The sequence below is a fragment of the Pinus tabuliformis genome, chromosome 7 (assembly GCF_031772625.1).
Source record: "Pinus tabuliformis cultivar Carrire ecotype Pingquan chromosome 7, CPIR1, whole genome shotgun sequence".
Taxonomy (NCBI): domain Eukaryota; kingdom Viridiplantae; phylum Streptophyta; class Pinopsida; order Pinales; family Pinaceae; genus Pinus; species Pinus tabuliformis.
In genome coordinates, this window is record NC_142293.1 from 1,198,837,822 (window position 1) to 1,198,855,964 (window position 18,143).

An 18,143-nucleotide genomic window follows, 5' to 3' on the forward strand; every position below is an offset into this window, starting at 1 on the left:
AACAAAAGCTATGAAATTTTAAAAATACATACCTTTTTTTATTTTAAGAGTTTGATTTTGAGCTTGTTGATTTGGATGACCTTGAAAGTTTTGTATCTCTATGATAACATCTCAAGGTCTAAAATTTCATCCTAAGGTAGATATTTGTGTTTTCTTTCCAACCCCACAAATTAGACTGAGATTTGATTCTTCAAGATAATTTTATGCTAAATATCCCATGATGACATGATTATGGACTCATTCAGTAGAGAAAACTTGTACGGGATGTCAAATATCATTTTTTTAACCGTTGGTCCTGAGATTCCTACCTGAAAAACAATAGTCCATTCAATTTCAATCAATTTTTATGGAATTCAAATATTATCTTCGAAGATCAAGTTATGATGATTTTCCCTGAACGCCCTTTGAGACTGAATTTTGGAGCATAGAGAAATCGTAACTTTCGTCGAACATATCTCCAAAAATGTAGTAAAAAAAGGTTTGAAATTTTAACTGGATGTTCATCAATATTTCATCTCGATGTGGTAAAAAGTTCATGGTATGAAGCTTCACAAAAAAAATCTATAGATAAAATTTCATGATGACCTATTTGAAATAGAAAATCCCTAGGATCAAGATATTTGACACCAAATGTTATGTATCTAGATGAAAATAACTCATAAAAATAATAAAATATAGATCAAAAACTTAATAGTAAGCCACTTTGAGGGGGAAACCTCCTTTTACATCACATAAATGAATAATTCTTGGATGATTCAAATGACAATACCTAATCCATATATATAGGATTCTAAAGGGTTAAAATATAATTAGGGTTTGCATAACGATAATAATGTAAGGGCATAAAAATAACAATAGTGGGATTCTATGGGATCCAACAATAACAATATAAAAGCTACTCCAGTATTTTAGGGACCTAACAATTACACATTTTAATTGAATAACATTCTTAAACATATTGATTAGAATACTTATCTAAAATCACTTGTCCAAAATATATATAATTAAAACAATTTACTAGTTAACACTCCATTATAAACAATCTAATATTAACCTTTGGTATTGATAAAATTACATACATTTTTAATTAAATAATTTCCCAAAAACTATATAGAGAATTTAAATTTAAATAAACACATAAATAATATAAATAATTCAAATGCTCCACTAGATCCACTATACATAAGCTTCTCTTAGCCATTAGAATTGGTATAGGTAAACAATGTAGACCAATCATGTCGACTAGCATGGATAGACCTTAAGTTATACTACTAGTTTATACATAAAGCTTAATACTAATTTACACAAGGTTAATATGGATTTCATTCATAATACTTTTATTATCCCAACTCTCTACTAATTTAGAAGAAACTTCTAAATTAGTATGGATTTCATACATAACACTTTTCTTATATCCATTTTATCCAATAACGTATTTTACCTAATTTCATGTATAAAATCATGTATAATAGTAATACTTAAACATATATTAAAAATAATTTATCTTTCCTTTTTTAAAATATATATTTTTAATATAAATTATGTTAATGTCACAAAAACGGGTGGATTTGTTCTTGGATACCTACCCAAAGAAAGAAATGAACTAAGGGGCAGTCTAGTTTAGAAAAGATGCATAGAGTCAACCAAATATCCTTTCTAATGTGAATACGAACATATATGAAAGGGGCAATGATTAAAAATATGTGCATGAAAGTGACATGTCCAAGAATTCATCCACTTCTCTTTGTAACTATGCCTCCTTGATAGAGAATGGAAAGTCATAGAGGGGGTGCTAGTAGCTCTACTTCTTAACATAGACAGTTGTTTGGTTGGAATTTGGTTGCGACCTATTTTGATTCGGTCCCTATGGAGGTTCGAAAGGAAATTCTTCACCTTGAATCTAGGGAGTTTGATGATAGGCCTTACTTCTCTAATTCAGAGGTGGGTGTAGAAGACCTCAAATGGATTCTCGACCTTGGGAAATTTAGAAAAAGGGGATTGAATTTTATACACTATCTTGTTGTGTATCAACAGATGGATACCCTCTTCCATTTGGTTCTTAGAGATAAGCAGGTGGACAATTATAAAATATTTGCAGGACAAGAGGATATCAAGTGACTTCTCTAGAATGTTCGTTTCTTCCTGGATGATATAGTCTCACATTTACGAAGGGTTGAGAAGTATATAGTTTTTTATTCTTACTATGAGGAGCTCACAAAGCCTCCTGTTGTTTCTCCACCATTTACCACTTATTGATCATCTCACACATCTCCACTTTCACTAGTTATCATATCCGATTGATGGGCTTGGATTGTGTAATTTTTTGTTTGACTTGAAATGCAATGACATTTTAATCCACGAATCTTGAGAAGGTGTTTCTAGTCGATTTTTGTGGTTGTATACAATGACACATATTTACTTGTCTTCTCAATAGTAGACATCGAAAATCCATTTGTTATGAAACTTTGTCTGCGTTTTTATTACAAAGAGGTGGAATCTAATGCTCTTACAACATGCAATGGCATTCTATCTGGTGTAACACTTCTGCTGGAGGTGTTCTTTTCATTTCATGACACGTAGAGAAAATGGATGGTCAACATGGGTTAAGTTATTCATTACTGTTCCACTGGACATCTTTTTTACTATGTGACTTCCCTTTTACAGTGCTTCAATTTCTTTAGTATAAGTTTGAGGTATTAATTTTACTACTAGACAACAAATGTCAATGATGTGAATTATGAGTATTTTGTTATTTATTCTTCCTGCTTACTTTGTCTTATCTGGTTGGAGATTTATACTCCTATAATGTCGAGGCCAAGGTGGAGGGGGGCCTGGTAGAGGCTGAGGGCAGTTTATTTGTTACAATTATGGAGGACCAAGACACCACGCAAGAGACTGTCCGAATCCGACGCGACTGTCATGTTGCTACTGTACTCTGTTTGACCATGTAACTAAGGATTGCCCTATATTTTTGGCTAAGATCTGCAAAAATGGGGCACAACCTCTACAACTGACCTAGAACCTCCAGATGATGAGGGTTGAGCCTTGTGAGGAAGAGCTTAAGATAAACATTATGCTGCGGAGCAGAACGATGACTGGGGAGGATAAAGAGAAGCAGCCTGCAGAAGGTGAATGGGTCTGCAAAGCACCAGAAAAGGAGATAGGGTTTGATTTGGAGCATGCAAGAGAAACATTTATGGAAGAAAAGAAAAGCTTCGCTGAGGCCTCTACCTCAAGAAGTCAAGAGAAACCAGTTGAAGAAATGGACCCATCCATGATTACCACGTTCTTAGAGACTTGCATGAAAATGCTCTATGATAGTAAGGTTGTGAAGGTACTGTAGGAACTGATCAATTAGTGCTCTAGCAAGGACAATGCTCCTGGTGAACCATGCATAGTCAGAAATCTTGGCAAGCATAAGGCAAGGACTGGATGTGAGATGAGACTCACCATGTAGATAGGGGAATATGAAATGGACCAGGTTATCTTGGATCTCGGGTCCGACACTAATGTTTTGCCAAAACAAACATGGGAAAGAATGGGGAGACCTGCACTTTAGTGGTCTTCAATCCAATTAAGGATGGAAAATCAACAGAAAATCAACCCAATTGGGAGGCTACAGGGCGTAATAGTTGACATCGAAGGCATGAGCGCACTGGTGGATTTTGATGTAATAGAGATTGTGGATGATAACAATCCCTACCATGCTCTCCTTGGGATCGATTGGGCTACTGAAATGAATGGGGTGATAAACCTGAAGAAGCGAGATATGATATTTGAAAATAAATCGCTCCGCGTAGTGGTGCCACTGGATCCTGTAGAACGACCGCGCTATACAGAACCAATCCACGATTATGAAAGTGATGACGATTTGGACCAGATTTATGAGATAACGACGCGAGACGAGCATTGGGTAAATCCAACAACAAGCGAACATATTGCGTGGGACCTCAAGAGCTCCTGCACATCAGATTCAGGCAAAGAACTAGAGCACTGGCAAAACCAACTACATGAAGTGTCTACACTACATTGTAATATGATGACCAAGTCATTGCGTTGTGTATCATAAGAGGTAAGGAATCTACCTCACTATGATGGGTTAACTGACATTGATCACATTTTGGATACATTTGAAAGAGAAGTGTCAGAGAAGCATCACTTCCAGGCCTTGGATTGGGCACTGCCCGCTACACCTACAAGATGGTGGAGTACGCACAAGGATAATTTCCGTGATTGGCGTGAATATAGGAAGATGATGAGAATATGTTTTGGATAGATGAAAGTACAGATGATAGACAAGTATGATGGAAGGGATGATATGCATGATTACCTAGCCAAATGGACTAAGGATTATGGAGCGAATCCCCAGCCTAAATGGGTGCATCTGTTTTGTCATACCCTAGATGTCATACCAATAAATTGGTACTTGGAAATAGAGCTCCGCCATGGCACTGAAGAATGGGACATCTTGTGCTAAGGGTTTATAATGATGTCCAACTTTGAGGATGGGTTTGACTGTATTAATGCGATGCTACAAGAGGTTAAAGCAATGATCTTTAGGATACCGAAGGATCCTTTGGACCTGATTCAACCTAATTGGACTACCCAACTGAGCCACGCACTGGAATGCTATAACGTGACCAGTGAAGAAGAAGATGAGGATCCCAGAAAGATTAATAATTTGTAAACCAAGGGTCACTACGAGGTTGAAGGACCACAAATAGAGGATCCAAACATAACCACATCGCTAAAACTAGATAGGTCAACATTGACAGAGAGGAAGAGCTAAAATTTGTGAAGATTGGGTACTATTGGGATGACATGATAGTAGATAAGGTCATTGAGCTTCTCCCCGAATATCGGGATTTGTTTCCCATGAAGTTTTCTGATCTGAACACAATAAGAGGAGACGGTGTCATGAAGATCACCCTGAAACTGGACGCGAAACCTATGAAGCAAAGACCTTACCACCTTAATTCAAAGTATAATGAAAGATTTTGCACTGAGTTAGATAAGATGCTCACAGCAGGTATTATTGAATTGGTGGAAGAATCTGATTTGTTAAGTCCAATAGTGGTTCAGGAAAAGAAACAAAAATAAGAAATAAGGATATGTGTAGATCTCTGGAAATTGAATGACACTTGTGTGCATGATCCTTTCCCGACCCCATTTACTGACAAGGTCCTACATAATGTAGGCAACCAAGAAGCATACTCTTTTACTGATGGGTTCTCCAAGTACCATCAGATCAAAATCGTGCCTAAGGATAGAAGCAAGATGACCTTCGTGACTGAATGGGCATGTTTTCAGTACACCATGATGCCTTTTGGGCTGTAGAATGCACCAAAGAGATTTACGCACGTAGTCATTGCAGCATTCAAAGACTTCATTCATACGTTTTTGTAGGTATACTTTTATGATTGGATAGTGTTTGGATTGGTCAAGGACCATGTGGCGAGTCTGCGCTTGATGCTAGATACATGTAGGAGATACTAGATCACGCTCAATTTGAAGAAGTGTCTATTTTGTGTCCCTTTTGGGATCTTGTTGGGTCATTTGGTATGCAGATAGCGATTGATGGTAGACCCCATGAAGATCGTGGTGATAATCAACTTAGAGGGGTCGAGGAATGTGAAACATCTGCGCACAACTCTAGGGCATACTAGATACTATCGGAAGTTCATCAAGAGCTATGCCCAGATCACTGTGCCTATGGAGAAATTATTGAAAAAAGATGCTATGTTCTGTTGGAATGATGAATATCAAAAGAGCTTGGATGTGTTGAAAGAGAAAATGGTCACCCTGCCGATCTTAGTCTTCCCAGACTAGAAGAAGGAATTTCATGTGCACGTGGATGCATCATGTATTGTGTTGGGGGTCGTACTGACACAAGCCGATGAGGGAGAACTAGATCATCCTATAGTGTTCAAAAGTAGGAAGCTGTCTAAATAAGAGAAAAATTATTCCACGATAGAGCGTGAAGGATTAGATATAGTGTATGCACTCCAAAAGTTTAAGCACTATTTGTTTGGCGAACACTTTAAGATGTATATAGATAATTTCGCGTTGAAGTACCTGGTAAACAAGCTTAGTTGGGGGGGAAATATGTAGGTGGTTGCTGTTGTTCCATGAGTATGACTTCAAAGTTATTCTGAAGCCAGGACAACTGAATGTGGGACCTAATCATCTGTCATGCATTGAAACTGGAGAGGAACCTACTAATTTGGAGGAAGGACTACCTGATGCACAACTCTTTACAGTGCACATTGTGGATAGTCACTTTGAAGATATTATCCACTTTATGACAACAAGATCGGCTCCAGAAGGTTATATAAGCCAAGAGAAGAAGGATCTAGTAGTGTGCATAGCATCCTTTTCTATCATTGTAGGGTACTTTTAAAAAATGGTGTGAGACGAAATATTGCAACATTATGTGCCTGACCTTGAATGAGGTAGCATCCTCGCTGAGGCTCATGGAGGAGTTGCAGGAGGACATTATGCAGGGAAAGAAACAACGAAGAAGATTCTACGCGCTGGGTTGTGGTGGCCAACCATGCATAAGGATTTGAAAGCATATTGTAGGGCACGTGATGCATGTCAAAGGACTGGAAGGCCATCACAAAGGGATGAACTTCCTCTGATGCCACACGTAATGTTACAACCATTCGAGAAATGGGCGATTGACTTTGTGGGTCCAATTCAACCTCAAGGAAAGAAGACGGGTGCACGGTACATCATCACCAAGACTGAATACTTTACCAGGTGGGTGTAGGTGCAACCTATGAAGGATTGTATAGGTGTGACAATAGAAAAGTTTATTTTTGAATATGTGTTGAAAATATTTGGCTGTCGAAAGATCTTGATGAGCGATCGCGGTACACATTTTCTTAACGAAACAATTAGCACGTTGATAGAAGAATTTCAGGTGTATCATTAGAAATGTACGCCTTATCATATATAGGCTAATGGGATGGTGGAAGCATTCAATAAGATACTAGAGAGCACACTGACGAAGGTTTGCAATGCTCAGAGAAATGACTAGGATGTGTGCATACCCGCGGTGCTATGGGCCTATAGAACGGCTTGCAAGAAGTTGACTGGGAAAACGAGCTTGAGTGCACGTTGTGGACAGTCACTTTGAATATATTATCCACTTCCTGACAATAAGATTAGCTCTGAGGGGTTATACAAGCCAATAGAAGGAGCTAGTAGTGTGCGTGACAACCTTTTCTATCATTACAAGGTACTTGTACAAAATGGTGTCAGACGAAATATTGCGACATTATGTGCCTGACTTTGAAAAAAGTAGCGTCCTCACTGAGGCTTATGGAGGAGTTGTAGGAGGACATTATGCAGGGAAAGAAACAAAACAGAAGATTCTACACACTGGGTTGTGGTGGCCGACCATTCATAAGGATTTGAAAGCATATTATATCGCATGTGATGCATGTCAAAGGACTAGGAAGCCATCGCGGAGGGATGAACTGCCTCTGATGCCGCAGGTAATGTTACAACCATTCAAGAAATGCGCGATTGACTTTGTGGGTCCAATTCAGTCTCAAGGAAATAAGATGGGTGCACGGTACATCATCACCGAGACTGAATACTTGACCAGGTGGGCAGAGGCGCAGCTTGTGAAGGACTGTACAAGCACGAAAATAACAAAGTTTATTTTTGAATATGTGCTGAAAATATTTGTATGTCCAAAGATCTTGATGAGTGATCATGGTATGCATTTTCTTAACGAAACAATTAGCACGTTGATAGAAGAATTTCAGGTGTATCATTAGAAAAGTATGCCTTATCATCTGCAAGCTAATGGGACGGTGGAAGCATTCAATAAGATACTAGAGAGGCACTGACGAAGGCCTGCAATGCTCAGAGAAATGACTAGGATGTGCACGTACCCACGGTGCTATGGGCCTACAAAACGACTTGCAAGAAGCTGACTGGGAAAATGCCCTTCAGACTCATTTATGGAGTAAAAGTTGTGATGCCAATGGAATACATTATACCTAGTCTATGCATAGTGGCACTCACAAGACTGGTGGATCACGAAGCCGTGGAAGAGAGGCTCGTGCAGCTAGAAGAGCTTGAGGAGGACTGATTTCTAACTAGATTTCAGCAACAAGTTCAAAAGGAGAGTGAAAAGGAATGACTCAATCAGCACATCAAACTACGCAACTTCAAGGTAAATGATCTAGTCTTGTTATATGACAGTAAATTTGATAAATTTATAGGGAAATTTAGGATGCACTGGCTAGGGCCGTATGTCATCACAGAGATTACTGATGGTGGAGCAGTTCAGCTTGTTAAATTGAATGGAGAATCCTTCCAAGGGAAGGTGAATGACAGTCGATTAAAGCCATACACCAGTGATCTAGCTAGGTGACTATATGAGGGAAGCCCAGTCTCAGCGCTCCAGGCAGTTGAAAGGAAGCATGGGACTATAAACTACACTACCTAGGTTAGTGAGCTGTGCAATTGGGGAACTACGCAGAATGAAGAAATGTCACAGAGCCAACAGAAGCACGCAAGGAATTGCGCTACTAAAGGAAAAACCATGCAGGATAGCCAAGAAGTGACTGTTAAAGTCAGTGTTCATGATTTGACGATGAAAAAACAACCAAAGGGAGCGGGGGGAGCCATTTAAGTCAGACTTTGTGGACCAAATCTTTGAAAATATGCCCCCAATCGACAGGGGCTCCATTGGGAGAGCAATACCATACAACATGGGTTCATATTGGGGGATATATATTGAGGATAAAATGACATAATATAATGGGGGATATATAGGGGATAAAGGGTTTTTATACTGGAAGGTATAAAAAAATGGAGTTCAAAGTTAATAAAAAATATAAAGGTGTATAAAAAATGTTAATGAAAAAATGGATAACTACAATATCTAGTGGAAGTAGGTGTTTTTTAAATTGGGAAGGTGTATTGCGTTTGTATTGGTGCGAGGTTAAATAATGTGATTTTTAGGGTTATTTTACAAAATGTAGTCAAATTAAGGGTATTTTTTAATATGTCGTGAACGCACATGATAGGACAAAGGTTCATTTAGTGAAGCCCCCATGCCCCAATCTAGCATTAATGAACTGATTTTAGGGGGAACGGTCGGATTTGAACTCGAAAGTGCCTATAAATTACAGGTGGTTGCCCAGCGAAAAACACTTGGCATTTTGAGAATTGAGTTGTTGAGCTCTCAAGCGCACATGAACCGTGAAAACTTTAAAGTTTTTCTAACAAGTTCAGTGTTTGAGACATTGCCAAAGGAGACACAAGAAGTATTGCATAGCATCATGTCGACGCCCACAGAAGCTATGAGGGCTGAAGTAGTGATAGGCGAAGGAGCTTTTCCAGAGGTAGCTATGGAAGCAGAGGGAGATACCCTAGAAGTTGTGATTTCGGAAGTATTGGCATAACTACCTAAATCCCCCAAGACACCCTGACGAAGGCCTACGTAGACCCAGGAGGGTCGAAAACCGAAGAAGGTGTTGGGCCTCGAAAATGTCTTCAAAATGACATCCACTTTCACCTTTATCGCCACCATTTCACTAACATGTCGCAACTCCATAACCATATAACCTTTCATTAGCCACCATTTTCATAAATATATGGGTTAGGATCCTTATTTACCAAAGTTATTTATTTTATGTGTTTAAAGTGAATTTATGATTAAAAACTAGGAAATTAACATGGTTTCATGTATCTATATATGTGGCTTGAGTTTCATGACATGTGTAGGTCATTTGGAAGCTTCCAAGGCACGCTTATGTGGCCTCCAAAACTCAAATTCGAATTCCCTTCAAAGGAGATTTGGATAAAGGTCAAAGAAGGATATGTGTCCTATTTGGATTGTAACTCTATGAGGTGTATCATCATTTCTTATTTGGATTAGAACTCTATGAGACACCTAGTGGATATGTGTCTCACTATGAGCTATTTGGTTGTAACTATATGAGATTTTAGTGGATCCTCATTAAATAGGGTAGCTTCTTATGTTTTTGTATAAATAGGAGAGCCTTTTGCTTTGAGAGGCATGTGTAAAGTTGGAGAAATGCTCATGTTTTTAATAGAGAATTTGGAGCTTATACTTGGAGATTTGAAGATTTAGTTTTTCTTGCATATGGAGATTCTTCACTTGCCATCCTCATACACCACTAGAATGGCCATCTAATGATTGTGAGATTTAATTACTTTTATAGATTAAAGTTCATTTTCTTTCTTAGTATTAGTTTTATAATGACTATGTAATCTTTGCTTTTATAAAAACATTTCAATAGGGAAGATTTATGTATTTTCTAATTGGATTAAGTTTGAGGCAAGGGCTCATAGTTATTTAGTTTCCTTTCATGTTCTGTTATTTATTTTCTTAGATCAAACCATCAATCCATTTTATAATTGAATAAAGGATCAAGCCAAGAAGGTGACTTCAAATTGGGTGATTAAATGTTCAACCTATGCAATTATTGAGCTTTCCTTTTTCATGCTTTTATATTTGCTTTTAAGATCCTCATTTAATTGCATTAACTGATATTCCAAAAGATCATTCTAAGAGATTGATTTAATCATATTTCAAGATTGAATGGTTGAATGTTTGATACATGCAATTACTGAGTTATTTTCTGCACACTTTACTTGCTTTTCTAGGACATTAGAAGTTAAAGTATAAATAGTTGCTTACACATCATCTCAAGAAGGTAACACTTCATAATTGAATGTTGGAGTAACTAAGCATGCATTAGTTGTTTTTGATTTCATAGGTTAGTTGAATTTCATTTTCATTATTTGATTTCATAGATTAGATGAATTGGTTTTCATTATTTTGTAGTTAGATTGATCTAAACTGAAAGATAATTTCTAGCACATATAGTGCACGCATGCTTCACAAGTTTACAAAACCCCGGGTTGACAAATTAAATGACATGCAATCAATTTGCCCCAACATTTTAGCATCATTGCCGTGGAAGTGTGCATAGGAACTAACTTCTAGTTTAGAGTGCATTTTATTTGTTTTTGTTTTTACTAACCATTTATGGACAAAGGATCTAGAATTCAGCCCAATGACTACATTAAGGAATGGTATCAAGAAGCAGTTACGCCACAATATTCATCAATTCTTCAAGAGATCGTTGTGGCAAATCTGAAGGTTAAAACGATTTCTCATGTCCTCATACACAATCAGGTACTTTTCGAAAATTTGGATATGAACATTTTAGAAAATTTAATCTGTAAATGGCTCCATTGGAAACATTCATATACTTAAAAATTAAAAAAAATAAAAACTTTCAAGTAGGATAAACTAAGAAATAAAATCAAGCTTGATTACATTTTTTTAGAGTTCTTGATTGCATTTTTTTAAGTTTTTAGAGTTTAAATCTTCTAGAATTTTATTTACTTTCTTGCATTTCTTCATTAACCTCACAAAAATATTTTCAATAAAAACAAATCATGCTTTGATAATAAAAAAATCATGTTGGATTTTCTATATATATATATATATATATATATATATATATATATATAACATTAAAAAAAAGAAAAATTCTTCATGTTTTTGAATAAGGAAAATGTAGATTCTTTTTCTTTTTTCCTAAATAAATTGACAATCTAGGTTCTCATGTGACCTGCAAGGAAAAAATATTTTGGCATTAGCTTGGAATCCAAATCCAAAATTCCTCATTTAAAAGAAAAAGAATAAAAAGAAATAAAATTAGATCTGGCATATCAAAGGTTCAAATGATTCCATTCTGATTTTATATGGATCGGTTATCTTCTGCAAATCTTCTTCCACAGTCATTTTCAAGTAATGGCATGACCGAACAACTTGCATTGATATGGAGGCAGATTTTGAGTCCCCTAGAAATGCCCATAGGACGATTGATATAGTTATATCTTCCATTTTCCTTCGCTAGAAAACATCCATGCAACCACAAGCCCAACCTTCAAAACCTGCAAATCAAAAATCATGGGAACATTTCTAGAAAACGGAGCAGCATAAACACCTGATTTTAAAATGAATTTTCTGAATAAACCAGGATGAATTAGCATAATATAAGATGTGGGTTTTCTATAGAATGGGAGAAATTAAGTAAATTGTGAATTATTTCCTGGATTTTGCAACCATTTAGAAGAAAATAGAAATTTATTTTTGCAGAAAGCGTAATTGCCAAAAAGCGTAAATTGCCTTGACACCCGATTTTAAAACGATGTTTTTGAGCAAACCAGGGTAAACCTGAAAAACCTGGGACATGGGTTTTTTTAGGAATGGGATGGATATAATATCTTGAAAACCGTTTCCTTGGATTCCTAACCATTTGGGAGAAATTTAGGGTTCTTCAGAGCTCAATTTTGTAGATTGTGTGAAAGAAAAACGATTTGTTTTGAACTGTTTCAACATGGCAAGTTGAAGGCAGAAAAATCCAAGTGAATAACAAACTCTGCTCCACATGGAATGTGGTGTAAGAGTCCAATTTTATTTAATAAATTTGATTTTAAAAGAATCCAAGTGAATAACAAACTCTGCTCCACATGGCATGAGGTCTAAGAGTCCAATCTGATTTAATAAATTTGATTTTAGACACATATGTGTCCCATTCCCTATGTGTCTCATGATTAAAAAAAGAAAAAAACAAAAACAAAAACAAAAAAAAAAATTCTTTATTATGATTTCTTTTTGATAAAGTAAATTTAAAAAAATAAAAAATAAATAAAAATAAAAATTTTATTTGCTTATTTTCTGAAAGAAGTATCGATCAATTTGAAGATTGGACTGGTTATTTGTTCATAATAAAAATGCATAGTTGTGTGTACTTAATTATATGTTCAGAATTTTAGCTACAGAAACTATGCACATTCTGCAGTTGAACAACGATACTTTAGCTGGAAAACAATTTTGCAGCTATGCATTTAACTCAATGATTTATTTGTCAAACAATTCATTCTAACCATTTCATCTGCTTACATCATCTTTCATTGTAGCATCATGTTCCCATGCCACATTTTACATGACAATTTTAAATGTTTCATAAAAATTTCAAAACAGTTGAACTTTCTCATACGACATCAAAATTCGATGATTCAAACGTCGATGAAAATATCTCGATGAGATCTACAAAATGAGGAAGATATTATTAAATTTCGAAATAGTAAGTAATGAAGAAATTGCTGAAAGGAAACAACAGGTAACTTGAGGCACTACTTTCGACACAGGTATAAACTCTTTTGGTTTTCTTTCATGAACTTGTTTAATAATACTGATTCTTATTTTTTATGTAAATATCATTAACAGAGAAATTGATGACCTCTCTATTTTGATAACCTTACAATCCATTGGAGAAGAAGTACTAGTTTTTGTAGGTTCCAGGAGGAAAGAACAAATAACCATAAGAAAATAGTGTTTCTCAAAGACCACATTTATTTCACAAGAAAATGATCAAAGCAGCATTAGAGATGAAACATCAATGCATGACCACATGCTAATGCATATCAGATTCAATAGTTGCGAGCCTTTCAGATGACAATGTTTCCATTGCATCCATACTCCTTCAGTCAATAAAAACTTCATCTCATTTCCTTTATAGTCACATTTCATTTCACCTAGTCAGTCAATAAAATTATCATCTAATTTTCCTTTACTGCTCATTTTTATTCATAGAAACTATATTTTCCTGCCTTGCTTTCACTAACTCATAATCCTTTTTCATATAGACGTTCAACTCACTTACATGTTGATTTATCCTTTTACTTTCCATTCACTTGTCATTTTCCTTTCCGTCAAATAAACCTTGATCCACTGCAAAATTTTCCATTCATAGTCCTTCAAAATCATTATTTCATGCTCGCGTTAGATGATGGAGGATTCCTTAAGGCCTTCCTTCTAACACGCCTTGGCCTATCGACATCGACATATTATCTAGGTCCAAGGCTAGAGTCCTCATTAGTACCTTGAGGCTTGTAAGCCTTAATGACAGGCTCTCTCGCCAGCATTCATGGGAATACATCAATGTCCCTAGATCGTTGGATCTTGCAAGTGGCTCGAAATCGGCTCATTTGTTCTCCCTTCACAAGATGTACTTAGGTACCTTGGAACTCGTTGACATTAATGGCGAGTTTACCTTGCATTGGTTATTGACATTCATCAATGGTCGGTAATCCAATGACCTCTCTTCATGCTCAACACCGACACATTTATTCGCATGTCTAGAGTTGTACCATTGGTTTTATAGTGATTGAAGGCTATATCATTTTAACATTTTGCAGCAGATACAACAGATTTAGCAGCAGAAATAAAGAATCCACTTCACAACCTCATCCACCATTTATGCAACTAAGAAGTAGATGAATTGTACATTTCATGATCCAAAAGCAGCCACACTCTTCAAATTTCCATAACTCATGCACATTGAAGGTATGTGAAGGTATGTGGTTCTCTAACTTTTAGTCATGCAATTCCTTAAAATACTAAAATTGTAACTTTGGGAAACTCCTCACTTCCTCTTTCACATTGTCATATTTTTAGTTGGGGGGAAGGGAAATCATTTCATATTCATATATCGTACACCATCACACAATTTTATTTCATCCTAACATACTTGTCCTAATCAATTATGATTGCATTATGGTTCAAAAAGTTATATGATTTTCAAATCATGTCTAAATTAAGAGCACACTATATAGATGATTTTAAAGAAGCATTCTTCAATATGTTCAATGAATCTTGCTGCAACAAAAAGAAACATGGTAGTGAAACACAAGAACCAATACCAATTAGAATTTGGTTGAAACACAAGAACCAACCAAACATGTTGCAATTCAATGTATGACAAGGAAAAATCTGCAAAATTAAATAAAATTGTCAAATGCAAAGTTTAAGGACATATCATATAAACCAAGCTCAATCAAAAGCAAAGATGTTGCAAGCAAATCAAAGGAATTAATGCAGTATTTACATGAGGACATGCAATTACTCTAGTTGCGGGGTATGTTGGGCCTCCAAAATGTCTTCAAAATGACATCCACTTTCACCTTTATCGCCACCATTTCACTCATGTGTCGCAACTCCATAACCATATAACCTTTCATTAGCCACCATTTTCATAAATATATGGGTTAGGATCCTTATTTACCAAAGTTATTTATTTTTTGTGTTTAAAGTGAATTTATGATTAAAAACTAGGAAATCAACATGGTTTCATGTATCTATATATGTGGCTTGAGTTTCATGACATGTGTAGGTCATTTGGAAGCTTCCAAGGCACCCTTATGTGGCCTCCAACGTTCAAATTCGAATTCCCTTCAAAGGAGATTTGGATTAAGGTCAAATAAGGATATGTGTCCTATTTGGATTGTAACTCTATGAGGTGTCTCATCATTTCTTATTTGGATTAGAACTCTATGAGACACCTAGGGGATATGTGTCTTGTTAGCACCTAAATCTGCGTTAGGCTGAAGGAAGGCAAAATTCAGGGTAACCACAAACCACGCTCTGTCTGGTAGCTAGCCCTACCAGAACAGGAGAGGGATCTCCCTGAGTCACGCTCAGCAAATAAGTAAATGGAATGGTCTGAGATGACTAATAGTGAAATATTTATCTTAGGCTAGTAAGTAAATATGGATACAAGAAGAAATTTTTTATGAATGACTGAGTTTCTGGGATGGTATGGGACCAATAGACAGCAATGAGAAGAGAATTTAATACAAGGGCACAGATTACTTCGTGAGGCAAGACAGGCAGAAAGTCTAGCAATTTAGTTTGAAATAACATGGAATGGAGGAATTGCTTAGGAGGGTGAAAAGGGCATAAGTACATGAATCCTTTTCAACAGAAGAAGAAGACTGAACATGAAACTTTCCCACAGGCAGAGCAATAAAAATGAATTCTACCTTATCTAACTTAGAAAATTTCACTGGAAATGAATATGAAATGAACTGTGAAACATTACGAAATGCATATGAAACATAAGAGACACATTTACTACAATCACAACCACATGAATCTCATGAAACAGAGCCGGTGCCTTTCATTAATCCTCTGTCAAAATATACAATGAAGAACTGAGTTTCTCTCCCACAGTCTCCCAGAAATTACAAGCCAACCAACCCTTTTCAAATAGTTTGCATACAATATATAGAATGTGACATGAAGAGATAGAACGCCCAAGGGTTGGGGAGTTACTCGAATCATTACAAAATGGAGGTGGAAAGCCAACCATTAGCTACAGGTGCAGCGCTACAAACATGACAAATGGCTTGGGTGACTGTTTGCCTTCGTTTGCCACTTGGATAGAAGCCAATCTGGAGTGAAAATACTTTAAATTCCACCTTAGGTGCCGAAAAAGTGAAATGTAGATGAGCGGGACCACTTGGAGAAGTCGCGAATCGAAATTTCGCGAAACAGAGGTGAAATAGGCATTTTTCCCTATATGCATCGCGCCACTTTCTATATGCACCGCGCCAATTTGGAGCCTGTTTTGAGGCACTTGTAGGAGTCCAAAATGTGCCCAAGTGTGCTTGTTCGAAAGTTTGGCCTATCTACTTTCCAACCCAAGTGGAATTTGTGAATCTGGTGCTCATTTACCCCTCCAAATCTTCATTCTCCCAAGAATACTTCCTGTGTGTCAAATTAGGCGCAGAGAGGTAATTTTTTGAGTGTTTTTGACCTCCTAGGGACTCAAATCATGCCCAAATTTCTTGTCCATGCACCATCGGGCATGATTTTTCATTTTGAATCCAAAAAATGCAAGCCATTTGTGATTTGGGGCTCCCAATCCTAAGCGCCGCGCCACACAGGGAGAAAAAACCTGTGTTGTGACAAAAAAATTTCCATGTGACCAAAATTGCCCCAAATTTCTTGAAATTTGAGCTGGAGGTTCTCTATGAAGTGCTATGCTGGGCCAAAGAGGCTTTGGCCAATATCTGAAGTCGATCGAGCTCCCTTTGCCTCTTTTGCTTCTTGATTGCCTTCCTCAATTTCGCCTTCAAATTCCTGATTCGGGCCTTGCACACTTTGTTTCACGCCATGTAGTGGAAAGCCATGTGTCTCAGCAATGCATGGTCCTTCTCGGCCTTGTCTAGCAGCCTCTCTAATTGCATGTTAAATCTCTCTACGTTGGCCTCCCGATCCTCATTAATCTCTTGCTCCAATGACGTGAGCTCAACTCTTCTCCTTTGTGCAGTGTGGTGATGCTCACGAATGTTTTGTAGCTCCATGATCGCTTGCTGATCCTCAAGCTATTTGTTCTTCTACTCTAGATATTTCATGTTCCACTTAACCCTCTCCAAGTCAAGGGATAAGGCCTCGATCTCTGATTGTTTCTCCTGGATGATCTCTTTGAGCTGTGCACTTGTTGGTTCTGTATCTGTATCATCATCATGAAGGAGAACAAATTCGGTCTCTCGTTCACCTGATGGCTCACCTAAAGGCCCCTCATCATGCATTGGCTCCTTACCTCTGTCCTGTACCTATAGTGCTAATGTTAGAAGCAAGGCCCCTTCCACCCCGGGTGGAGATAACACTTGCTTTAATGCTACAAACAAATGTCTAGCACCCCTCTGATATGTGATGAAAAGCGGCACACTAGCAATCTCATGGCGCTCATACCGACGAGAAGGTTCACCCTCATTCTTAACATTTGATAATACTTGAGAAGTGATGAAGAGGTCACGGGAGATGAAATCATCCCAAGTAATGCCCTGCAATCCAAGCTGATGAACCACCAAAATCTTAATAAGAGCAAAGTGATAAACATTGTTAAGTTGCTGCTAAGGGGTCTTGTGCTGCATGAAGGTGTTCATCCTCTCTATGTTCCTGCAAATGAAAAATGGGATGTTCATCATCCGTACACTGGTAAAGTGCATGAGCAACCTGATGTGATAGGCATATATAGAGAGAACCTCCCCTCACAGCTAAAGTACTTCATGATCAACTTCATGAGTGGAGCATATTCATCTTTCAAATATCTGAATCGAAAGACTCTTGTGAGCTGCCTCAAGAAATTGGCCTTAATGTAAGGCTCATAATGCTACCGATCAACCTTCTGTTTCTTGTGCCATGGTTCTCCAACATTCGGTATTCCGATTGCTAATGAGACAGTTTCAGGTGTCAGTGTGAAGGTGACCCCAGCCAAGATAGAGTG